Here is a 26730-nt window from a genome sequence, read left to right on the forward strand (position 1 = left end):
TGAGAAGTTTTGGAATAAAGAGTATTATTCCATGCATTGCTTCCAGTAGGTTAACTCTTTTTCCATGTGGATGGCAAGATCCCAGCTTTGGCTTGATTCCTAGACTTTACCTATTTTCCTTCCACACAGCCTGTGGACACTTGCACTTCACGTGCAGGCTCAATCACCTCTCAAACTATTGGTAAGATCCCAAAAGTTTCAGATTTCCAAGTAAATGGGATAGATACAGAGGATCTGGGACTTAAGCAAAACAAAAAACAAAGAACAACAACCTAGTTGTGGATAACACAACCTTTCATCTAAAAGGCCATGTTAGCAGAGAGCTTTGAGCCATTGGGCAGGTAAATTCTTCATAAGAAATGTTTCCCTTGTGGTCTTCCTTCATTAGGATGCTGGATTCAAGAGTTATTGCCATTTTTCTCAAGGCCTAAATTTTTTATCTATCTAATGTTGTCACCTGAGAGAATTCCTCTAACTACATACTTGTTCTGATCTAGAAATAGTGCCTGGTCATGAATGCTACCACCAAGCATCATTTGACTTTTCAAGGACAATGCCCTTGTTTAAAACACCCTTAACAATATTTTGGTCTTGGACTACCATCTATTATTTTATCCCATATACTGCGAATATCACACTTTATTTGTTCCACATACGTGAATCATCTTCATTCTATTTAAATTTACGGTCTACATATATTTTAGAGAGATTTCTTTGTTTCCATCACTAGAGATTTAATGGTGAGCATAACAGACATGATCTTGGTGTTTCACTGCCAGCTGAGATGTAGAAAGATGCAAAGGACCTTCACCGTGATGAAACCCACATGCAAGAAACCCACAGACAGAAATAAAAAACAATATTTTCTATGGGACTAGCAAAGAGCAATAAACAAAGGAAGCCCCGATAAACTGAATTCCAGAAGGAAATGAAAGTTTCACAGATGAGCAGAAAACCATGACAGCTTCTATACCATAAGGCAGTTTCCTGATTTGAGTGGAGAGAATGGAAGAATTAGCTTGACATATGCACACAGACATTGCAGTAATGAAAGGAAATTAGCTGATTCTTAGACAGTAATATGGGCTAGGGACAGGTTGGAATCCAAAAGAGACAGAGATCCCAACAAAAATGGTTTGACCTGAAAAAATTTTCCCATCACAAATTTTACCAGAAAAGTGGCAGTGGGAGAAGATCTGGAAATCAGAGAGAAGTTGCAAACTTCTGCACGTTCTGGAGGCTTGAATTCTAGGCCTCTGCTTAAGCTGAATTAAAGGAGAATTAAAAGTCTTTGAAACTATAACCCAGCTTTATTCTAGCTTAATATTGACAAGGTCAAACAGTTAATCTTGCTATGCGAGATTGAAAGTTGGGCTAATCGCAGATGAGCTCAGTCTAATGAAAGCCAAGGTTCAGTTTCAGATCAACTTAATTTTGGCCATAGAGAAATGGTTTATAATCTCTGAAAAATAAGCAAAATAAAAGAAAATAATTATATGTCAGTCTTCACTGTTTCATGTCCTAAAAACTACATGTGAGTTTCTATATGTGAGAAAGCAAGAAAATGTGGTATATAATCAAAAGTAAATACACTCAATAGAAGACTAACAGAGGGGCCAGTTATCTGAATTAGTAGAAGTACCCTAACACAACTATTACAAAAATGTAAAAGGGTTTACAGAAAAAAGGAGATGTAATGGTGAAAATATGGAATAGTTCAGGAGAGAAATAGAAGTTCTCAAAAATAATTAAATGAAAAGTTACAAATAAACAATAAAACATCTATCATCATTTTATGGGGTGGAATTAACATTAAATTGGATAGGAGGAAAAAGCATCAGTAAACTTTAGGATATATCAATTAAAAAGTAACTAGAATAAAGAGAAAACATTGAAAATAAACACAGGCAAACAAATCTTTAGGGATACCATAAGCCATGAAGTCCCAGAAATAAAGGAAAAAGAAAATAGGGCAAAAAATTACTTGAAGAAATAATGACTGAAAAATTTTCCAAGTTTGATGAAAGTAATAATGTATAAATCCAATAACTCAATGAATCTTAATCAGGATAAATATCAAGAAAACCATACTAAGAGATGTCATAATTAAATTATTAAAAATCAAAATAAAGAGAAAATCTCAAAAACAATTGGAGAAAAAAAGACACAAGAAGGAACTTCTTATACACTGCTGGTAAGATAGTAAAATAGTTCAAAGACTTTGAAAACTGTGTGAGAGTTTCTTATAAAGTTAAACATATGCTTATTTTACAACCCCAGAAGTCTATTCCTAAGTATTTACCCATTAGAAATAGGTTGAGTCCCCGATCAACTGAATTCTAGCCATGGAGAAATGGCTTATAATCTCTGAAAAATAAACAAAATAAAAGAAAATAATTACATCTCAGTCTTCACTCTTCTGTGTCCTAAAAAACTTATGTCCATTAAAAGACTTGTATAGTGTTTAAAGCAGCCTTAGTCATAACAGTAAAAAACAAAAAACAAGTTAAATGTACATTAACAGAAGATTAAACAAACAAATTGTGATAGATTCACACAATGAATTCATCAATACCAAGAACAAACTACTGATAAACACAACATGAGTGAATCTCACGGACATATGTTGAATGAAAAAAGCCAGACCAAAAAAAGAATACATACTATGTGATTCCATTGATAAAAAAAATTCAAGAACAGAAGAAGCTAATCTATGGTGGTAGAAATCAGAGTGAGAATCAACCCTAGAGGTTCACGGGGTTGACTAATGGGGAGTGTAGAAGTACTTTTTGGGTTGATGGAAATGTTCTATATCCTGATTAGAATGCCCATAGAATCTTGAACTGTACGCCTATGAAGATGTACACTTTCTGCAGGTTAATTAATTATTCCTCAGTGTAAAGAAGATAGGGTCTCTTTCCACATGGAGCTTTCATATCAGTGTGGAAGGAAGAGCATCATCACACAAGTATACAAATCCATAGTTATAAACCATGATGAATACTAGAAAGAGCAAGACAAAGACGTAAGGATTGCAGAGAGACTAATCAACATGTGGGGAATCAGGGAGGGCTTTTCAAAGGGAATAACATTTGAACTGGGAGCTGAAGGTTGAATAGATGATAACTAGGAGAATGTTGAAGGTAAGGGGAGGAAAGAGCATTCCAGGCAGAAGGGATCAACCGACTGTCCAAGAGACCTGAGCAAAGGAAGGCATACGACAAATTCAGAAAGAGCGGTATTGTGATGGGATAGCATACAGTGAAGAGTAAGAAAGGTGATGAGTAAGGCTAATAGTGCATGACACATTTAAGATCATAATAAAGATACTACTTTTTGTCCTAAGGATATCAGTGAATGACTCAAGTGCCTTACATAGGAAGCTGGAATGATCAACTGCATTTTCTAAAGCTCTCTTTCATAAAGGAAGAACACATTTTCCAAAACTCCCTTCATAACTTAAATAATGAATGTGAAGTGATCAAAAATGGATATGGGGAAATCAATTAGGAAGTTATTGCTATTGCCCACCAGTCATCATGGCCACTTGGGTGAGGTCAGTGGCAATAGTGATAGAAATATTCAGGCAGGATTTCTAAATGGATTAGATCAAGGGCCATGATAAACAGTTGTTTCACACCGTTACTACTACCAGGTGTCTGCTCTGTGAAACTAGAAGGAATCTGATGCCAGTCACTGAGATCGAATAGAAATGAGGAACTACATTGTAGGAACAACACATGAGTTGTATTTTGAACAGATACAGATTGATATGTCTTTGACACCTGCAAGGGAATATTGATTATGAAGTTGACATGCACAAAAATGGCCTGGGCTGGAGATATATTTACTGGGAATTTAGGAGTCAGCTATTTACTCTGATGATTCAAGTCACAGGCATTTGATATAATCTAAGGAATCATTAAAAATTGACAAGATCTTACGGTCAAACCTTGAGAGCCTCCCAACATCCAAGGACCAGGTAGAAAGAATATGCTGGTGAAGGAAACTCTGGGATAGCCGGATAAATAGGAGGGAAACTTACTGGGCCCTCACACAAGCCAAAGGAAAATGTTTCATGAGTGAAGGAATGGAAAGCAGAGTCTAAAGTTTTTGAGCAACCAAGTAAAAGGAGAATGAGAAAAATGCCTGTTTCGTTGGTAAAATAGATTAGATTTAGGTGTCCATAGGAACGAAAAGTTTTCACTGCAATAGGGATTCTATCTACAGCTGTACACAGATGAGCTAAGAAGACTTAGAGAATTCCCAGAAATTATCCAGAAATGTTTTCATATAGGCACATGCCTTTTTCTGTGGAGAGGATCTACAGGCTTAATCATATATTACTCTAAGAGAATCAACTATCTGCTGCCCCTTGCTTGGTGTATGTGTATGCATGCATGTGGGTGTTCATTCTTAGACTCTGGCTGATCTTTGCTGAAGAACATCAATATTTAGTTTATCTCTCTCACAGTAACAGAATGAACAATATAAAGCAGGTTTCAGTTTTTTCCTTGATAAGCAGCCTGAAGGAATTCTGATAACTTTTCAACAGAGTCTTTGGTATTGGAAAGCAATGTTGAATGTAGGCTCAGAAGAACGGAATTTTTAGCCCCTTCCTCGCTGTGAGATCTTTGGTGAGAGGCTTAAACACTGTATATCTCAGTTTCCTTGTCTGTAAAATAGGTAAACTAATAGCAACTTAGTAGAGTTATTGGGAGCATAAAATGGTATGTTGATTTAGAATGCATTTTGGAAATTACAAACTGCTATACAAAGACAATTATTCTTATATATACTTTATGTGAAGAGATGTGAAAAATGGGAGAAAACATCTTGATTAGGGTTATGGTAGACACAAGTGGCTAAGCAAAGGTAGAAAGCACAAAAGTGGTTGCCGGAAGTTGCTATCCTGCTAGCATCCACCACACTGGCTCCAATAAAAACCAAACTGAAACAAAAAATTACCTCCATTTATAAGGTAGATAAGAGTTCATCAGAAAAGTAATGAAGTGAGATCAAAGGCCTTCATTTTTTGTGGCAAATAGAAAAATCTAATCAGAATCAAATATGTATTATGTAAAGCAGGGGACAAGATGAAATTTAGTTTGAGAGCAAAATCTTTCAAGACCTGAATGTTGCCTCTTCTCCCTTTGCCAAATAGTTGCTTATTAGTTTCTTAGGTTTTTCACTCTAGAAGTTTGTATTCATATATGATGAAGTTGGTAAAATGCATTTTCTTTTCTCGGTAGTAAAATTATTTTTCTTTGGCTACACATCAATGAAGATAACAAACTCTTCAGCTCCAAAGGGTCTAAAATGCCAGCTCACAACTAGTTTTTTATTGGGGTACTTGTTTTTATTAACTTCTCCATTAACAGTACAAATCTGTTGCCTGATTAAAGTGTCCTATGAAATTGCCCTATTCCACTCAAATCTGGAAGTCTTCCCTACAGCAAGTGTTTTGAGATATTTTTTCTGATTCTGTGAAATAAAATATGGTCCAGATTTGACAAGCAAAGATTAAGTTGGAGCAGGTCCTTGGCCTCTCCTCTCTCTGTGGTTAAAGAGGAGCCTACTCTGTCGCAGATTGTGCAGGTGTAAAAATGACCTTCCCCACTCACTGGGCTCTCTTTGGCTTGTAGTTAAGGACAAGCCCAGAACTGTAATGGAAACCATCTCTTGTACAACATTGGCTTTGAATCACGATTTAAAAATAATGCAAGTTTACTAAAAATTAAAATGCCTTTTAAAAAAGTTTTAGATACAGATATGCTTGAGAAAATCTTATTTTCAAGATAATTAAATATAATGCAGTCTTTTGTTATGTATTAATTGAACTACATTGATTTTTAAAAAATATATGGAGTTATGCCAGTAAAGCAGGAGGTCATTTTCTTTGCAATTATTTGCTTTCGAAGTAGTCTTGTGAGGAGACTTAAGTCTTATTTCAACAATATTGTCAATGTGTAAATATTTCCTAAAACATATTTTGGAGTTAGAGTCAGAGTATTTTCCTGCCTAACCTTCTTTACCAGACTTGCCTCCAAATGAGTCTTGGATATTTGGAGAAATGAAATCTGCTGGCAAAGATGGCAAAGATGGAGATTTTCTACCACAGAGAATATTCACATAAATCAGCTTTAGGTTTTGAAGACTTATTTCAAATAGTCATTCCAAACTTGATTTTAGGAGTGGCAGCATTGTTGAAAATGAGAAAATAAAATTTTTGATTATGTTAAAGGTAGAGTGGCACACAGCTAGTTCTTTTTTTGGCGGTGTAGGGGGTGAGTCTTTTTTTTTTATTAACTTCTCCATTAATAGTACAAATCTGTTGCCTGATTGAAATGACTTATGAAATTGACCTATTCCATTCAAATCTGGAAATCTTGCCCTGTAGCAAACCTCACCCCATTTTGCCCAGGATTTTCTCACTTTTGGCACAGAAAGTATTGCATCCTAGGAAGAATAAGAAAGACCACTCTAGACAGAGGACTGTTTTTATTTGGATAATGGTAATCTTAAGGTGTTTGGACTCTATTATGGTATATAGAGTTTATATAGAATTTAAGAGAGAATGACAAACTGCTGTCATAAGCTGCTAGTTTTAGTCCAATAGCTCTTCTTTTCTTCTTTCATTTTTAGTAATAGAACCCTAGATTTGTAGCTTGGAGCAAAACAGCTCAAAATAAGGACTATATTTTCTAGTTTCCCTTCTAGCTAGGTGTGGTCATGTGACTAAAAACTGTATAATGGGACATATGTGTAAGTGATGCTTGGAACTTCTGAGATGTGTCCTTAAAGGGAGGGAATGTGCCCTTTGTCTCCACTTCCCACACCTGCTGCCATATTTGATAATGATATGATCTTGGGAAAGAAAGTCACGCCCAGTGGAGCCTGGATCAATAGCACTGTGGAACTCCATATCTTCCCTGGATCTTCTTGACCAACAGACAGAGAAGTAAATTTCTGTATTTCTAAAGCTGTTGATATTTGAGGCTTTCCTCTCACCCAAAGTTGAATCAAATCCTCTGATAAGAAGTTTTAACAGAATGATTTTCTCAGCTCCTCTATGGTCAGAGGAAAACCCACACCTTCTTAGGTCATGATTCCTCATTTTAGTTTTGCAATCTTTATTTGCCTTCAGAGTTATAAGGCTTTAAATTAAGAATTAATTTTAATTTACTTTAATTTAAAGTATAAATTACAGGTCAAAGGGAAGGTTTTACAAAGCAAGAGGAAATCAAACCAGACATTCACTATTTTGACATTTTTTTGACAGCCTCTCCTATGAGATTTTGGAGGTGGGGATTTTGTAGAGTTTAGGAGAATCTTGAAACTCTTTACTCTTCTTGTCTTTAATGACAGCCCACTCCTTTGTCTCTCCTTATAACTCTAATAATTGCTGCTCAAATTGCTTTGTGGACACTTCTTACTTCACCAATATTTTTCTGTTGTACCTTAAGGCTTCATCTTTAATTCAGTACTTCCCCCAGTCTGACCTTTATGCCATATTCTTAGTTGATCTTATCTACTTTTTTATTACAATAAACTTTATTTAAACCGGAGTTCTATACACGTTGGCATACCAATATTTATTTTACTTTTATGTAGTTCCAGCTCTTTCTTAACCTATGACTTGTTTGCTTCTGCCTTACTTCTAGCTGTCTTCCTAAATACAAATGTACACTGACTGTGTTAAATATTAACTTGCTATTTTTAGAGTACTCTTTATTTTCTCTTTTCTCTTCCACCTAAAAGAGACAACTTTGAATTTCTCTAAGTGTGGGCCAGAGAATTCAAATGCTTTTGACTACATCCCAAACACTCCAACCCAGGGCAAACAAATACACACACACACATACACACACACACACACACACACACACACAGAATATAATATAATGGAGGAGAAAACATTTCTTACAGTAAGGTGCATTTCATAAAGTAAGGATAGGTATTCTTAAATTTTGTTTAATTTTATATACACATACAAAAGTACTATATACGATTAATACTATGCACTTTATTTTCTAGACTCCTCTATTCCAGTCTATTTTATTCTCTTCCGTTTGGTTCAAAATGAATATTTATCATAATCGGCTAAATTTATTTCACAATCCATTAACAGCCATGATACACAATTTGAAAAATAGTCGTTAAAATATTCTTACAAGAAAGGAGGAAAAAATAAAAAATGTCCCTAATATTTTTCAGCACCTGGCTAAAAAGCAACCACTGTAAGCTGTGTTTATGGGAACAAAACCATATTTTCATTGTCAGAGTGACTTAGGTGACTGGATCTCATCTGCTTTTGTATTTTAAACCACTGTCATTATATTGGCCATTTCTACAGTGTTATCTCTAGAGCAGACTTTCTGCTGCTTCAAGTTCCTACAGTCAACTGCTTTCTGGTAGGACAGATACCTTTTATGTAACTGAAATTCATAATGTTCAAAATTCAAATTGATTGAAAAGAACACCTTCTTCCTAAACATGTCTCTCATTGCTAATGGACTGAACATTTGTGCCTCCACAAAATTCATATGGTGAAGCCCAACCTCCGATGTGATGGTATTTTGAGGTGGGGCCTGTGGGAGGTGATCAGGTCATGAAGGTAGAGCCCATATAAATGGGATTAAAGCCCTTCAAGAAGAGATAAGGAAAGAACTTGCTTCTCTCTTTCTGTCTGTCTGTCTCTGTCAACCCTCACCCCCAATGCACACGTGAGGGTACAATGAGGAGAGAGCTATCTTTAAACTGGGAAAATAGGTGTTTGTGTGTACCATGCTAGCATCTTGATCTCAAATTTCCAGACTCCGGAACTGTGAGACATAAATGTTTGTTGTTTAAGCCACCCAGTCCATGTTATTATATTATAGTAACTTGCAATGACTAAGAGACCCATTGTAGATTCTTTATTTTTCCATTTGAGTGACATCAAGAGTTACCCACATTAGAAACCTATCATTCTTGACCACTGCCCTTTTCCTCAGACTCCAATGCCAGCACCCATTTATTATTACTCACTAAGCCTTGCAAATTTTATAGCTTAAATATTTATCGAATTCACTCCATTGTCTCCAACCTTATCACTTCCTTACAGTTTTTGACTCTCCTTATATCTCTACCTGGGTTACCACTGCAACTCTGTAATCACTTTCCTACTTTAGTTTTGTCTACCTCAAATCCCATTTCACCACCGAGGCACCATAGGAAATAATCCATATTTCAAATCTGACTTAATGTTCTCTTAACTAAAATCTTTCAAAGACTTTGCATTCCCTATTGGATATGATCCAAATTCTTTAGAATTGCAAAGAAGCCGTTGGTGTGCTGGACCTTGCTTGTCATTCCAGCCTCACCTGTTGCACTGCCTAGCCTTGAAAGTGCTGTTCTGACAACACAAAACTGCTGTAGCACATACAATATGCTGGGACTCACATCCATTCACCTACTAATGCTTCCTCTGACCCTTCTGCATAGTCAAACTCTAAAATTAATTTCAGGTATCTCGTCTTTTAACGTTGTGCCCGACCTCTCTCTCCAGTGTGAATTAAACATCTCTCCCCTCTGCTCCCAAAATATCCTAAGATTTTCTCCTATTATAGTCATTATATACTCTAGTTATTTGTTAAATGTGTGTTTTCTTATTAAGTCATACAGTAGGCTTTAAGTAAACGTAAATGTGTGTTTCCTTATTAAGTCATACAGTAGACCTTAAGTAAATGTATGTTAATGAATGCATGAGTTAATAAATGCATTAATGAGTGAACTAACTTAGTAATAACATAGTGCCTGGAATAAGAACACACAATAGAAATACATTTTATTTGATTCTAGATATGAGATTGAGCTGGAAATAACCTCTGCTATCTAAAAGATCATTGTCTTTGATTCATATGATTTTGCTAACTGGGTAGGTGTTCTTTGCTTTCCACCATTCTGTATATGATCTTCCTGAACTGGAGACTCAGACAGAGATAGTGGCCTTTGCCTAGAGGGGAAAAAAAATCCCAGTTCACATTGTTTTCAGTAGACTACAAGGAGGGTTGATTCAATGATATTTCAGGAGATAGATGTTGATTATATTATTCCTAACAAAGTCATTCACTCAGCTGACTTTGCATTTTGTCATATTCTACAGGTTCTTAAAAAACTGGTCCATTCAAATGTCTCAAAGATTAATTTCTGACTAAAAGGAAATTGGATTGACTTAACTGTATGTAGTAATTGACAAGAAGTTAAATAGCCTCAGAATTTAAAAAAGTAAGCAAATATAAAGCCGCCTTATAGAAAGCACCTCAGAAAAATTTCAAACAAGTTAATATTTATACTTATAATACTATAATTTTCTCCAGTCCCCTTTTATTCTTCCTGTATAACTATTCAATTATGGTAAAATCTTTATCATATTAGAAGTACTTATTATTTTATTTTGTAAACCAAAAATAAAATTCTAAGCCCCCAACTGACTGAATGGACCTTCTTCTCAGCCAAAGGGATTCAAACAAAACTGAAAAACTAGCTCAGGCCATGATGGGGAAGTGGAAGTTGGACATGTCTCATTATACCCTTCTCCCTTTGGAGTTTAGATACAACTGATCATCATTAACATTAAAACAAAGATCTTAACACTGATAAAATAGACTCTTTGTAACAATAAGACATCAAATTTCTCACTCTGTAATAATATCACATAACAGATAGCAGGTCCTGAAGGAAATTAAAGTCTTTTACCACAAAATATATTTCTTTGACATATTTTTAAATGGCACTGTAAAGCTGTCTTTTATGGGAGACCTGACATTCTGTAGAGAATCTCCTTCCTTTATGAGGTCTGACACTTTTTAAGGTCCAGTGAGACATTCACATCTATTCTCTGTGAAGCCTGCTACGTGGAGGCTTCACCTACGTAACAAGAACCTTGGCTTCTATAACCCCTCCTTTACCTTAACTCCAGCTGATTTCAACTCTTCAGGCACAGCTTAACCCTTTCAACCAACTGTCAAACAGGAAATGTTTTAATCGACCTATGACCTGGAATATGCTTGCTTTGACATGTCCCACCTTTCTGGGCTGAACCAATGTATACCTTACCTGTATTGATTTATATCTTTGCCTATAACTGCTGTCCCTTAAAATATATAAAATCAATCTGTAACCCGATCACCTTGGTTCTCAGGACCTTCTGAGGCTGTGTCATAGGTCATGATCCTTTATCTTTTCTTTTATCTCTACCTTGGGGAAATAAATTTCTAAATTAATTAAGATCTGTCTCAGATACAGTTTGGTTTACACCTTTAAATTGTGTGTATATCTCAGCACTTTGTTTTGGTGAAGACCTAGCCCATTTATTAATAGAGATAATATTTAATTAGCAGAAATACCCATGTATAGCAACAAGAAAACCTGTATTACTAATGCTTAAGGATTTAGATTTCAAAGTCTCTTAACAACCTCGGGCTAAGAACACATGTTACAGAAGAGGAATTTGGTAGATGGATTGACCTTTAAGAAAGCAAACTCTTCTTTGTCTGTCAAAGCTACTTTGGCTAAGACAGAATGAAAATGGGGAAGTGCAAAATGACATGAGGGTGAAAAGGTATCTGGGTGAAATGATAGAAGTGATCTTAAAATGGGGGATGTAGTAAGAGAATTAGAAATAGAAGAATAAATGCAAATGTTCTCTTCCATTGTTTTTTCTTGGGTCACATGTCGTTAGGACAGGCAGATAATGCTAGGGTAGCATCTCTCTTGGGATGAGACTAGGCTGCTCTTAAAAAGTGATGTACAAACTAGAGAAGCGCCCAGTTTTGGGGACACTAATGTTTGAAGGGACAAGAAGAAACTGTGCAGCTCATGCATGACCTGGTTTAGGTTACCAGGGTAGAAAACCCTACAGTAAATTGAGGATGAGGTTATAACTAGTTATAAAGAGTATATATTTGTTTGGAGAGTCCTTTGGGATTGTGAGAGTAGCATGGTTCTTGAATTTAGCAATACTGTTATTCTTTTCATGTATCATGACCAAAATGAAATACAACTATATTTACCATTTTAAATAATCACATCTGCTTTTTGGACATAGACACTGTGTGAGCAAGAAGGGGTGGAAGAAAGATTGCTAAAAATAGATGTACATACAAATCCATATATACTTACATTTAATATATATTTGACAGTGAGATTGAATATTTGCTGGCATTTATTCCAATGTTTTTCTTTTTCTTAAAGGACTGAGGTTGATTTTCAAAATGATTTATCCCTACGACTCCTACTAATACATCACCACTTTAGAATTTTGCTTCATACAGTTGTAGCTTTACCCACATGCCACAGAAAAACAAACCTTTTTAATATATGAAGGGTGTCAATGTTAGTCATGTGATTTGTAATGCTTTTGCTTAAATATTGATTTTTTTCAAATTCAATTTTTATTGATTTCTCTTAAATATTAATCATTTCTAATGACAGCTTAAAAAATAGGCTGAGCCCTTTGAACATTCTTGCTATCCACTCCTTGTAGAAATAGAGTACGACTTTAGTATGCTTCAAATTAAGTCAAACAAAAACATACTGCTTTTTCATTTAAGGGTTTATTGTAATCAATCAAAATTTTATTTGTCCAAATCCAGGAATTTATGCAGAGTGTTAAACATGGCTGCACAGTTTCACCATGAAAATTCGGTGCCATCTATGACCTTTAGCTCGTTTATCTATGCTTTGCCGCCATAGTTGCTTCCTGGCAAACTGTTCCTGGCCTTTAGGAGATCAGCGTTCTGCAATATTAGTGAAGTTGACAGGGCCCAACTTAAAATAACTAGAAAGTGGCAGATTGTAAACAGTTGCAGACGCGTTAACAGAGGCGTCTCCTGTACAAGTGTGTGGAAAATATTCCAATTCTCTTGGAAAATAAACGTCACTTCCCCAACATTGGTTATGCTTTAAATTTGTGATTGAGAAATTAGTGCTTCTGAGGAATTGAGTGCTAAACTTGGCAATAATTAACTGTGAGGCTTCCAGTACATCATTTAACCCCTCTGACCTTGGTTTCCTCATCCACAATAGCACCAGTGGCTCTGTGGGAGACAAACAGCACAGGCAGTTCACCACTTAAGCAGGTTTGTATTTAGAGTTTCTCTATGTGGGTTGTTGAGATTTGAGGATATATTTACCCACACAAACAATGTATTAGTGGGGGCTGGATTTTAGTCCAGTTCACAAAGCCCTTTAAACCCATAACACAGCTAAAAATAAGATTTTTAAAAATATGAATTTAAGATTGGATAACTTTTTATTTTTTATTTTTAACAAACAAACAGTATTGAAGTACTATAAATTAAAGATAAATGTAATAAAGCAAATAAATTTTTTATTTTGTGTTTTCAGTGACGGTGTTTGAAAATAACACTTAAGGACAATAAGGATGGATGTTAATGACAAAATTAAATATGCTTCTATACACCATGAATGTATTAAAGTTGATAGAAAGTTTTAAGAATTTTTTTGAATCCAGTGCTTATTTACATTTGGTGTAGAAAATTTGGAGAATAAAGATAAACCTAAAATGCATGTAAAAATGATCTCCCATTACCTAGAGATATTTATTATAAAAAAACACTTCGGCAATAATTTGGTTCTTGATTTTAACTAATCAGGACATTGAACTTAACCATCATGATAAACCTTTTTTCTTTTTTGTCTCACAAATAAATTTGGGTCAAAATACAACACAGTAGAAAATATATGCAAGTGTCTGTTATTGTCATGGTGATGCAGAAAGAATCCTACAGGATGAGAAGTTAATCAGGCGACAGTCTGGAGCTGGTGAACTGAGGAGAAAGGATATGAAAGAAGTGGCAGACACCAAGTGCCAGGGTCAGTATAAGAATACTATGTGTTTGGAAGTGCAGTTAATTCTACATAGGAACCACTGATGAATTTATCTATTCTTCTTCTTTTGTTATGAACCTGATTTAGGCAAACTTGGATTCCAATCTAGGCTCTATCACTTAGTAGCTGTGTAATTCTAGACAAATTTATGTAACGCCTTCTTTTAATTGGTATAAAATGTACATAACATGAAAGTAACCATTTTAAAGTGTACAGTTCAGTAACATTTAGCGTGTTCACAAAGTTGTGTAATCACTACCTTTATCTGATTCCAAAACACTTTCCTCACTCTAAGAGGAAATTGTACCAATTAAGCAGTCACTCCCCATTCCCCTTTCTTCCCAGCCCCTGAAAACCACTAATCTGCTTTCCATTTTTTTGGGTTTATCTATTCTGGATATTTCACAGAAATAAAATCACACAACATGTGACATTTTGCACTTACTTCTTTAATTGTTTTTGAGCTTCAGTCTTCCCCATTATCTTCCCACACGAACATGTACTTCGTTGTATGAATTATCACTGCATGAGTTAAAATAAGACCATGTCCATAAAATACCAAACACAAACCTTGGAACCATGCATTCTGTGAAATAGTTCCTCTTTTATTGTTTGGTTTAAAATCATTGTGTATATCTTTGTATGTGTATAGATATTATTCTAATCTGTGAGGATTTACTTACCGTAAACTTTTTTTCCTATCACTAATACACTTTTTGTGTGACCTTGTTAACGTAGGTCTACATAGGGATTTTCATCCTGGCCTGCAGTGCTGCCCTTTCCCCTCATTTCATCTCCTGCCTTCTTTTCTAAACATGGTTGTATTTCCATCCATTTGGTGGGTCCTGGGAATTTTCTTTTCATATCTGTGAAAACAGCAAGCTGACAAGCTTCTCCTTGGCATGACACAGCATGTGTGAATCTATGTCGTGTCCAAGTGACTTTGTTCATAGTTAATTTGTTAAATTCCTTTGGAGAACAGACATGGCATTCCCTACTGAGCAATCAGCACAGCTGCGAAGCCAGGCAGTGGCCAAACAGAACCCAGTGGGAAATGTGTATTCAAAGTCCAGAGACAGCAGTCATGGCTGAGCCCCTGAAAGTTTACTGGCCTCTCTTTGGGGATATGCAGTATAACTTGCCCAGGAGCCCCATGTTGCCCATGAATCTTAGGTATATAAGGTGCTTGGTTGTGAAGGTTTAGTAGACATAAAGCAGCAGAAGGAGATATCCCAGAGTCATGATATAATCCAATTCTACTCTATACTCTTCCCTCCTTTGTTCCTTCTTTTCTTTTTGCTATCCTAATATTTTCCTTCTATCAAATCAGCTGCTTTGATCTTGGTGTGGTGCTCCTTTGACAATTAAGTGATGAGGACTGCGGCTGACAAGTCATTATAGAGGGAGCTGTACTTTAAAAATAAATAAAATAAACGTTAGGCATGATTCCCGTGAGTCAGAAGAGACCATGTGCCGCTACATCCTCTTGGGTAGACAGTGGGTGGGCAAAAAGGACAGCGTGTGCACAGTCTTCAATAAGCACTCCTAATAAAGTTAGCTCCAGCTGAGATGATCAAAGGCTGTTTTTCCCAATGCTAGCCTATGAATTGTGAAAGTCAGGCTGGCATTCAGAGGTTAGAATCACACATCTCCCTGAAATTATCCATACAGTCCAGGAACTGATCTCTGCCATCGCGATAGGAGGACAAGCTCTGGCCCACAAGAGGTGGACATAAAGATTTCAAGGCAGTGAGACTAATGAGATGATCTACAAACTACAAACTTGGTTTCTGTTTGTGCTTCAGTTTTTTGTTTTTGTTTTTGTTTTTGTTTTTTTTTCAGGGGCAGGGGGCGATTTGGTTCTCATGTTCTGTTCTCTTAGGCTAATGTGATAATGGCTGAAAAAAAGAACTCGGCAGAGAAAAATGTGAAAATTTCAAGAAAAGGTCCTTCAGGACTCTGAAGCAGGGTCATAGAATTTTGTGGTAGTTTTTCAACCTTCCTTCTTGGTTGAAAAAAGGTATACCTAGGTGTTGGTCTCATAAAGTTGAGCTGAAACATCATTCAGAGAAAAGAGGTTTCTGGAAACTTCTAATTAGAACTGTTGTGTGTGTGTGTGAGAGAGAGAGAGTATGCAAGAGTGTGCCCATGGGGTCCACCAAGTATTGTGCTAAAGACTTTCCATATGTTATTTCGTTTATTTCTGAAAAAAGTGAGGTGGGCGTTTGGGAAAGTTGAAAGGAACAAATGGAAAGCAACATGCTACTACTGGTCAGGAAGCTTGTAAGTGTCAAGATCAAAACTTGAACTCAGGTCTCTCTGACTCCAAAACACTTTCCACTGTGCTACCTGCTCTTGTACTGCCTAGTAGGACCTACAGAATACCTAGTATCCTCCTCCTCTCACACATTCCCTCAAAGTCCATCTAGTTAACAATTGTAGATTGGATAATTAGTACCTGCAAAAGCTCTCAAAAACCTGAAGGTGAGGGAGCCAGGTCCTATCTTCAAGGACGTCACAGTTTAGATGAGGAGGTAAGAAATGGACTCAGGTAACTAGAGCACCACACAGAATGTGCTGAGGGAGTACCAGTACCAAGGAGCAAGAACCTCATTTCTAGCTAGGAGTGCTCAGGGGGTTTCACAGGGAGCTGACACTAGAGCTTGACTTTCAAGGGTGGAAAAGATTAAGAAATGCAGATGGGGAGGGATTTCAGGCTGGAAGGAGGAAAGAAAGAGGAAGGGACCCACAGACTGAGGGTGAGGACGTGTAAGTCATCCAGGTTGTCTGGGCTCTAAGCTAAGACCAACCAGATCTGGACCCTCACCTAAAGAGTTTGGACTTTGTGGTTTATGTTGCATCAGATGTTTGCAAGGGAGGAAATAAGTAGTAAGATACTAAAAGCAAAGGCCACAAATGGAACACTGGCAGGCAGATTACTATAAAGATTGAAGTGGCTTTTTTGACAAACATATTATAGTAGTATTTTTAAAATTTTGAGTAATTACTTAAAATGAGAGGGAATTTACATAACCACAAATGCCATAGCATTTGATATGGCAACAATTGTCTGCAACTGAGAAGCAGCCCCTTTAGTTCTTCTGCTTCAGTTTCCTAGAGTCCCTGTCTAATTCAACGCCTAGATTGCTTTATTCATTTACCTTACTTACCTAGTTCCTGTGGGCAGTTGAGTTGGTAAACCCTACCTTAGGTCATCACCAGAAGATGGTCTATTGCCATAAAGTGGAAAAGTTCAAGATTCAAGTTAATGTTAACACAGCAGTTAATATTGTCATCACAGGCATATTAAATACGTTATGATTCCATAGAAAGAAAAGCATTGGTTTATGAATTTACTAATCTTTCTTGATCTTTTCTTCTTCCATACTTCTTATCAAAAGAGACAAGTGTTCTTAGATTTTCCCCTCAGTGAGCACTTTGGTTTTGTCAAGAAAAAGGAATAAATAGAATTAGAATAGAAAAAGCAACAATATTTACAATGTGACTTCAGAGGCTGTATTAGTTTCCTCTTGCTGCTATAACAAATTACCACAAATATAGTGGCTTAATAGAAAACAGATTTATCATCTTATAGTTGTGGAAGTCAGAAGTCTGAAATGAGTCCCAAGAGGAAGCAGAACTATGTTCTTTCATCCTGGGGAAGAACCCACTGCCTTGCCTTTTCCAGCTTCAAGGCTGCCTGGATTCCTTGACTTATGGCCTCCTAGGAAATTACTTCACTCTGTTTCTGTCATCCCGTCTCCTTCTCTTACTCTGATGCTCTTGCCTGACTTATAATAAACCCTTGTGACTACATTTGAGATACCCAGATAATCCAGGATAATCTCTCCATCACAAGATCTTTAACTTAATCACATCTGCAAAGTTCCTTTTGCCATGTAAGGTAACGTGTTCACAGGTTTTGGAGATTAGAACATAGATATCTTTGGTGGGGGCGGGGCATTATTCTGGCTCGCAGAGATCGCAGTAAGATTCTGACCTCCACAAGAGTCAAATCTACCATACCTGCTCAAATTCCATGAAGAATGCTCAGAGCATTTTATTCTACAAGAACAGCTAAGAAAAATAACTAGAAGAGAAGGTAGAACATTGTCTTAAAATTGGCACAAGACCAAGGTACAAATCCTGATTCATGATGTTGGACAGAGACTGTAGGAAGGTGAGCAAAGCAGGACCCTGGAGAGGAGGGTGCAGAAAGAGAATCTGGATAAATAACTATGTATACAGTGATTAATGACAGACCAAATATTTCATTGTGTGACTCCATGAGATTCTCACAAGAAAGTCAGCATCTCTAACCATGTTTTATAGGTGTATAAACAAAGCTCATGCTAGGTGACTTCTCAGAGACACACAGGTAATGAGACACAGAAACAGCCCTTATTTTCAGATACATGTAACTGCAAGTCACACTATAAAGTGGCCTGCTGCACAATTTGCTGAAGACCAGACCGAAAGCATTAGTAAGTAATGTTCATACCAAGCACATTTTATGACTTATGAAGATTTCTGGAAGATTATTTGTTTTGAGCAGAATTACCTCTGGAGAAGATGTAACTACGTCTGCTTTAGAAGATGCTATCAATATTAGGATCCTGTTAGAAAACAGAAACTGTTCTAGGTCTTTCAAACAAAGAGAGTGTAACAGAGGGGGTTGGTTAGAGAGATGTTGGAAGGCTGAAAGAACAGAAAGGTAATGCTGGATTAGTATTAGAAACTCTGAGAACTGCGTGAAACAGCTATCATCTCTAAGGTGGGATGATACATCAGGGCAGATAATTTGGTGTGACAGGAGCTGATGCCTGTGGTAAGTACCTGTGATTCTTACGACAGGTAGTGCTGGTTGTACCCAGGAAGCTGGAGGCCAGAGATGTAGCATCTCTTGCTACTGGATGAGGCTGCTAGCAACCAGAGAGCAGAAGGAGCCCTTTCTCTCCCCCTTCTGCATTTCACACTCCCTCTAGTGCCTTTAGTAGTCAGTATCTACAGCAATCCAAGGCAAGGTGCTCTGGGAAATATGGATTGCAGACTCCAGGCCTGGCATGTCTGGGAAGAAAACAGAAGAGTAACCAGAGAATGACAGACAACAGGGAAATCACTAGCACAGGGGCTGAACTTGTTAGTGATAGCATTTATTTACATTTACTGTGCTCTAGGTATTTGCCTGTAAAAATTTATTTAATTTTATAATCCTGCAAGGCAGGTACATTATCTCTACTTTACAGATGAGGAAATGAACATAACCAAGGCATCCACAGCTAGGAGTCCGTTGGAATAAAAATCATGAGTATAAATTTACTCATATATCACATATTCATAGTCCAATGTTCCCTTCACTATGCCAATAAACCCCACATGAATCTCCTTTTATTATCTTTTCTGAGCTAACGTCACGACATAGACTTTCTTAACAACAGGTCTATGTGAACACAGAATCTTTTTAGATAGCTGGATGCCTTACTTACAGAACTAAATTATTATAGTAATGAAAAGACAGTACCCTGGAACCAGACTGCGTAAGTATAGACACTGTTTCAGTTCTTACCAGCTGCATGTCTTTGCAAAATTGCATAACCTCTCTGTGCCTCAATTGCTTCATCTGTAAAATGGGGACAGTAAAAGTACCAATCTCATAAGGTATTTGTGAGGGCTAAGTGTGTTAATACCTAGAAAGTGCTTAGATGACTTCCTGCACTATATGATAGCCTTTGTTTATAATAATAATTATTATTAGAATTGGAACAATCCTTAAGGAGAAATGATTCCGCGCCCCCTATCACATTGTAAACATATACTATCAATTTAGCAAACAAATAATTTATGTTCCTTGATCAGGGGGTTGACCCGCTCTAGCTTTTTGGCCACCAGAGAGTAACCTACCACCTTTCCCAGCATGGCAAACTTACTTGAATAGTGGCTTAAAATTTATCTGATCTTTGTGTTGACATGGATGTAGTGAAAAGGGAACATGTGCATGCCACTGGTAGGAATGTAATTTAGCACAACCTCTGTGGAAAACATAGAGATTTCTCAAAGAGCTAAAAGTGGATCTACCATTCAATTCAACAATCCCACTACTGGGTATCTACGCAAAGGAAAAGAACTCATTATATCAAAAAGATACCTGCGTGTGTATGTTTACTGTAGCACCATTCACAATTGCAAAGATATGAAATCAACCTAAATGCCTATCAACAGATGAGTGGATAAAGAAAATGTGGTATACACACCATGGAATACTACTGCTGTAAAAAGACAAAATAACATATTTTGCAGCAACTGGGATGGAACTGAAGGCCCTTATTCCAAGTGAAGCAACTCAGGAATCCAAAACTAGGTACTGCATGTTCTCATAAGTGGGACTTAATCTGAGTACATAAAGGTATATAGAGTAGTATAACAGACATTGGAGACTTGGAAGGGGGAGTTGTGGAAGGAAGATGAGGAAGAAAAAACTACATATTGGGTATGATGTACACTAATCGGGTGACAAGTGCACTAAAATCCTAGACTTCACCACTGTACTATTCATCTATGTAACCAAAAATCACTTGTACACCTAAAGTTACTGAAATAAAAACATTTAAAAAAAATCCTCTAATGTCTGATTCAATTGGTAGCTTTCCCCTCTGAAAGATTGAAATGAAGATATTGTAATTTGAATGTATCAAGTCACTCACCAAAACTGTGAGGGATGACATTTGCAGGGACATGGATGAAGCTGGAAACCATCATTCTCAGCAAACTAACACAAGAACAGAAAACCAAATACCGCATGTTCTCACTCATATGTGGGAGTTGAACAATGAGAACACATGGACACAGGGAGGGGAAGGACACACACCAGGGCCTGTCGGGGAGTAGGGGGAGGGACAGCATTAGGAGAAATACCTAATGTAGATGACGGGTTGATGGGTGCAGCAAACCACCATGGCACATGTATACCTGTGTAACAAACCTGCACATTCTGCACATGTACCCCGGAACTTAAAGTATAATTTAAAAAATAATAATTTAAAAAACGTCAGGTAGGCTGAAAACTTGGCAGGTCTCAGCCATCTCGCCTCTCTTTGGCTGTTCTCCCTGGGTAAATCTCTCTATGAACTTAGGCCCTGCTGCCCACATTCTCACGTTGAATGACTTTACGCACCACTTGGATTCCACGTGGCTGGGCACCTTGGCTGGTTCTTGAGTTGTCTTCATCTTGTCTCCACACTAGCAGCCACCAGGAACTTTCTCAAGTCGTCTGGAAGCATAATCTTTTTGATTTTTTGAGAGAATGAATGGGGATGGAAAGTCATCCCAAAGGGAACTGAGTAGTATTCCTGGCTTTATGCCTCAGCTTTTCCCTCTGTCAATCTGCTTCCCAGCTTTATTTATGAGACAAGAGGACTCTGAAGTGAAGCTAATAAACTCCTAATGAAATTGAGATAGAGTCCTAAACAGTACAGTTGATGTTTAACAGTGAACTAAACAAAGAGACAAGGGCAGGGGAGGGCCTTGTAAAGATTGTGTAGTTAGGTAGTGGGAAGAAACTGGCTTGTGTGAAAATAGTGACCAGGTTAGTATCTTCACTGGCCCCAAAGGGCCCATTTGGATGGGAATGAAATTTTGTTTCCAGTCCTTACACTTGGAGTGTAACAGCGATGGGGTATATGTCCCACTAACCCCACTCTCCATTCCTGGATGAGTAGTGTCCATAATCTGTTTCTCCTCCATGTCCAAAGCTTGCCAAATATGCCAAATACAGTAGTTGGATACCTTCAAATGATTAATAGATGTCACTTGTAATTCACAGCCCTTGGCTTGTTAATTTTTTTTTTTTTTTTTTTTTTTTGAGACGGAGTCTCGCTCTGTCGCCCCGGCTGGAGTGCAGTGGCCGGATCTCAGCTCACTGCAAGCTCCATCTCCCGGGTTTACGCCATTCTCCTGCCTCAGCCTCCCCAGTAGCTGGGACTACAGGCGCCCGCCACCTCGTCCGGCTAGTTTTTTGTATTTTTTTTTAGTAGAGATGGGGTTTCACCGTGTTAGCCAGGATGGTCTCGATCTCCTGACCTCGTGATCCACCTGTCTCGGCCTCCCAAAGTGCTGGGATTACAGGCTTGAGCCACCGCGCCCGGCCGGCTTGTGAATTTTAAGATCCCTGCTGACTGCTTCACTCAGGAATGTTTACTGAAGCCCCGCTATATTCAAGATTCGTTTTTCACCATGCTCTTTATCCCTGTCTTTGTCAGTCACCACAAGAAGCCCAGGTCTCCCACGCCCTCCTTATCTTTACATCCTCTTTTGTGGGCAGTATGTGCCTCAACTTTCAAACAATTTGTATGACTGTGCAGTTGTTCTGTTACTTGGAGCTCTTCTCCTCAACTTTGAGTTCTCAGTTTCCAGGAGCTGTGCTTCATTCTCTTGTGAACCCACACCTGAGAGAGCGCTCAGCACTTAGTGAGTGTCCAATAAGTGGTAGTAAACTAAAGATGTCTTTAGAATCTGCCATCAGTTGACTTTGGCAGGTATTTTATAAAATGAAATGTATTTTAGGAAACTGAGTAAGTGAACCCTAAGTTTTTCTTTCTCTCAGTAGTAGCCTTCAGCATATCAAGGTGGACCGAATCTTAGAGATGGCACTAATGAAACTTGAACTGGGTGTTGGAACTTAGTGGGGAGGATGATGACGAAAACAAAGCTGTGGCCGAAGGTTTGGACTGGCAGTCATCCTACCCCTGGCTGTTCTTTGAGCTTGGCTAATTGTATGGAATCTCCAGGATCTGGACTTCAGGAAGTGTCACAATTTGATTTGCTTGCTCTGAGCTAGGTTCACTATTACATTTTAAGTCAGACTAAGGAAAGTACAAACATAATCAGATAAGAAATAGAAATAATGAACTTATATTCATTATATATAGAGACCTTAGTGCAACCTTTTCTGTTTTACAAGTTGTTTATATTTGGATCTGCTGTTATCATAAGTTAAATCTTATGTCAATATTGTAAACATAGATTCAAATTAAGTAATGCTTCACTTTGTTTCAGAAGGAATTGTAGGTGAACACTTACATGAATTTATTCTAATGACACAAAAATTATTAAACAACAAAAAAGTGAAAAAAGATGAAAAGAGCAGTTGTTATTTTTACATTGCAATCCTGATATGACTCAGTATTATTCATAATAACCAGTCTTGTATTGATTATAACGGAACCTCAAAATTGAGTTGTTCTGCTTTCTAGAGATAAAACAAAGAGCCACACTATTGAAATTTGCCAAGCTCTGCACAGTGACCATCTGATCAGAGATAAGTATTCCTTTAACCAAGAAGTCTAGCATCTGCCACGATATTCACTTACCAACAGCACTGACAATAGCATGAAACCAGTAATGAGAGAAAACTAATAATATCTGGAGACTCCATCTGTTCAGCATTTTCTAGGGTGCACTTACTAGCTGTATCACCTTGGCCAAGAGCCTTAACCTCTCTGTTTCTCAGTTTCCTCACATGTAAATTGTAGCTAATGACCGAAACTACTTCATAGGATTGCTGTGACAATAAAATGGGTTAATAAATGTAAACAATTTAGTGCCTGGGACATAGTAAATAACATTTAAGTGTCTACTATGGTTATTACTGAGTGCCAACAAATAGCTTCTGTAATTTACTTATCCTATCTAATTTAACTTTATCATCTTAACAACCTTCTTATAAACACATTTTTGCATTTTCAGATAAGGAATCTGAGGCTCAAAGAGATTAAATAATTGGCCTAAGATTTCACAGGTAATAAGTTGCAGAGCTGGGATTTGAAGCTAGGTGTTTCTGACACTTAACCACCATGACGTACTGTCAACAGGTGACATCTCCAATTCTCTTGGGAACTGTCGTGCTCCTAGAGTTGGTATTGAACTTCAAGAATAATAACGAGGAGGACTATTTCCATCTCTCCACATTTCAACCAAGCATCTTCAGTCTGACATCTTTCCTTCCCTAGCTTCAGCTTTATTACATGCTACAACTTTCCAAGCACTTTGTGCTCCAAGCCACAAAATAGACCTAATTATTATTTATTTTCTCATTTATTCCCACAAAAGGAATAAAACAAACAATATAATTTCTGCTTCATAAATTATTAAAGTGAAGTTCATAGAACTTAAGTTCAAGATTGTATACTTAGTAACAAAACAAAAAGTAGGTACTTATTCCACAAGTACCTACTTTGTATCTACCACGTGCCAGGGTTACAGTGGTAGAAGATTCAATTCTTGCCCTCAAGGAGCTCACCAACCAGTGAGCTCACCAACCAGTGACAAAGTGGTGGGGGAAAGAAAAAAATGTGCTCAGGGAAGGCTTCTGGGGCAATGATATCAGAGCTGAACCTTCACAAAGGATAAACCAAGAGGATAACTGGAAAAAAGTCTTCAAAGCCCAAGAATTTCCATAACGAAAAGACTGGACACCTGAAGAAATGGGGTAGCTGGAAGAAGTTCACTAGGGCTGGATTTGAGAGTAGAATAGTGTTGTGTTGAATAATGACAGGGATTTGACTATGAAGGGCCTTGTGTGCCACACTAAGTAACTTGAATTTTATGATAGAGATAATAAGAATTTGTTGAACACATTAAGCAGCAAATGTATGAGGTAAGATTGGCGATGAGTATGACAGATCACTTAGGAGTGTAGGTAAACAACAGACCAAAGCAATGGTAGTGGCCCTGGAGGAGGAAACACCTAAATCTATTAAGGAGTAGAGTGGTCAGGATGTAGGAATTGGCAGTGGGTATGGTCAGTAGTGGATAAGAATGAATCTAAGCTGACACCTACATTTTGGCCAGACAACTGGGTACTCAGTAATGATTTGGCTAAGATAGATAATATAAAAAGAGGAGCAGATTTTAAATGAAAAAGAGACACTTTGGTTGGAGACTCCTTGAGTTTAAGAAATTTATGAGACCCATGGGTATGTACCTTGGACTGGTTTGGAGTTAAGAAGAGGATAGGGTACTGGGAAAAGTATGATTTCTTAGCTGAAATCACAGGTGAAGATGCAGTTACAGGAATACAGTTAGCCGGGACTTAAATGCAGGTTGATCCAACTCCAAAGGCCATACTGTTTCTATGGATCATATTGTCACTTTCCAAGGATAACATCTACTTACAATTGTTTTTGCTGTTTCTTTAATTTGCAATGCACTCTCTCTTCGACACTGTGTCCTGAGATCCTTGCTGCTGTTCAAATATCAGTTCAAGTCTTACATCTTGTACAGGGCCTCTCAGACCATTACAGTCAGCATTCATTTTCATGCTCCATTCTTCCACTGCCTGTTTTCACTCCTCTAATATAACACTTAGAATCTCAGAGATCTCAAAGGAGCCACTTAGCCGAAGCCTCATTGTTGTATGAACCACCTCTTCAACAACCTCCATGAGTAATCTTGCAGCCTTTCCTTTAGCGATTCTCCAAGCAAGCAGTTCACACTTTCCAGAGGCAGCACATTCCAATTAAAGACAGCCTCAATTGCTGGAAAATTCTTATATTCTCCAGAGCTCTCCGATTTAACTTCCATTTACTGATACTGGATTTGCTTGGTGGAATCTAGTCCCTCTTTACACAACAGCTGTTTAGCTCTTTAAAGATAACTGGCTTGTGCCACTTTATCCCCCCTTCCCAGGACTAACCATCCTCAGTTCTTGAAGCTGCTTTTCAGGACATGTTCAGTTAGTTTTCTCCTTTTATTTTTATTTCAAGATATTCCAGCTTGTCTACAGCCCTCTTAATATGTGATATCGGAGCTCACTCCAATAATACAGATATGATTTAACCACCATCAAATAGAGCAAATCTATGCCCTTCATTGTACTAAAAATTTTCAGTACTTTTGATATAACCTAAGATTTTATAGATATTCTCATGATCCTTATCTATTGACTTATATCGAATTCACAGTCATTTCTGGTTATAGTTGCTTTGAGTCATAGTTACTGTTAATGTGCCCCTGCCTTTTTTTTGATTATTAGTCTTTAGATTTATCCAAAAACATGTATTATATATCTTTGTAATGACTTTGCTCAGCATAACACTTACGTGTATTTGGAGCTTAATAAATGCTGAACCTTCAAATTGGCATTGTTTGGGGTGATTTTCTAAACTATATTATTTTTAAAAAGTCACAGCAAAAACCCCACCACCATTTTGTCTCTTTTATTGAGTAACGAGACTTTTTTGCTTGTTTGAGTTATTATCAAAAAAGGATGTATTGCAACAATGCTCTACTGAAAGAAGATGATTTTTAAATCTGAGTTACAGACACTGAGTGAAAAGAAGACTTAATTTTCTTTAAGACAAAATGGAATTTATGCATATGCTTTTTCAGAAACATGTCTGAACTCAGCTTTGTTCTCACTGAAGAACAAAGAACTCTGTCTCTGAATTTTTCTATAATTAGTTTCTAAGTCAGCTAAGAATACACTCCTCCCATCTGTCTTCCTAGAAAGGCTCTGTCTTTTTTTTTTTTTTTGAAATTTATTTGACTTTATTTGCATCTGCATTTCCCAATTTTTCTTACATTTCTTACAAATTAACCTCCAGGTTTCTACAGCAGCGATTCTCAAAGACGAGCATACTTTAGAATCTTTCAGAAGGCTGGTGAAAACACAGATTAATGAGCCCCACCCGCAGAGTTTCTGGTTCAGTAGGCCTGGGATAGGCACAGGGAATCTGTATTTCTTTTTTTTTTTTAATTAATTAATTAATTTTTTATTATTATTATACTTTAAGTTCTAGGGTACATGTGCATAACGTGCAGGTTTGTTACATATGTATA

At 37.3% G+C, this 26730-nt stretch overlaps 1 long non-coding RNA gene across 1 annotated transcript in view; it reads right to left on the reverse strand.

Moving 5' to 3' along the window:
* LOC105543482 overlaps positions 1 to 26730 on the reverse strand; it is a 503003-nt gene that overhangs the window by 215395 nt on the left and 260878 nt on the right. The window contains exon 3 of the long non-coding RNA XR_001006625.1: positions 2303 to 2367. This is a non-coding gene — a long non-coding RNA (uncharacterized LOC105543482). The remainder of the gene's footprint in view (positions 1 to 2302; positions 2368 to 26730) is intronic.

Source organism: Mandrillus leucophaeus, unplaced genomic scaffold, assembly GCF_000951045.1.
Source record: "Mandrillus leucophaeus isolate KB7577 unplaced genomic scaffold, Mleu.le_1.0 Scaffold283, whole genome shotgun sequence".
Taxonomy (NCBI): Eukaryota; Metazoa; Chordata; class Mammalia; order Primates; family Cercopithecidae; genus Mandrillus; species Mandrillus leucophaeus.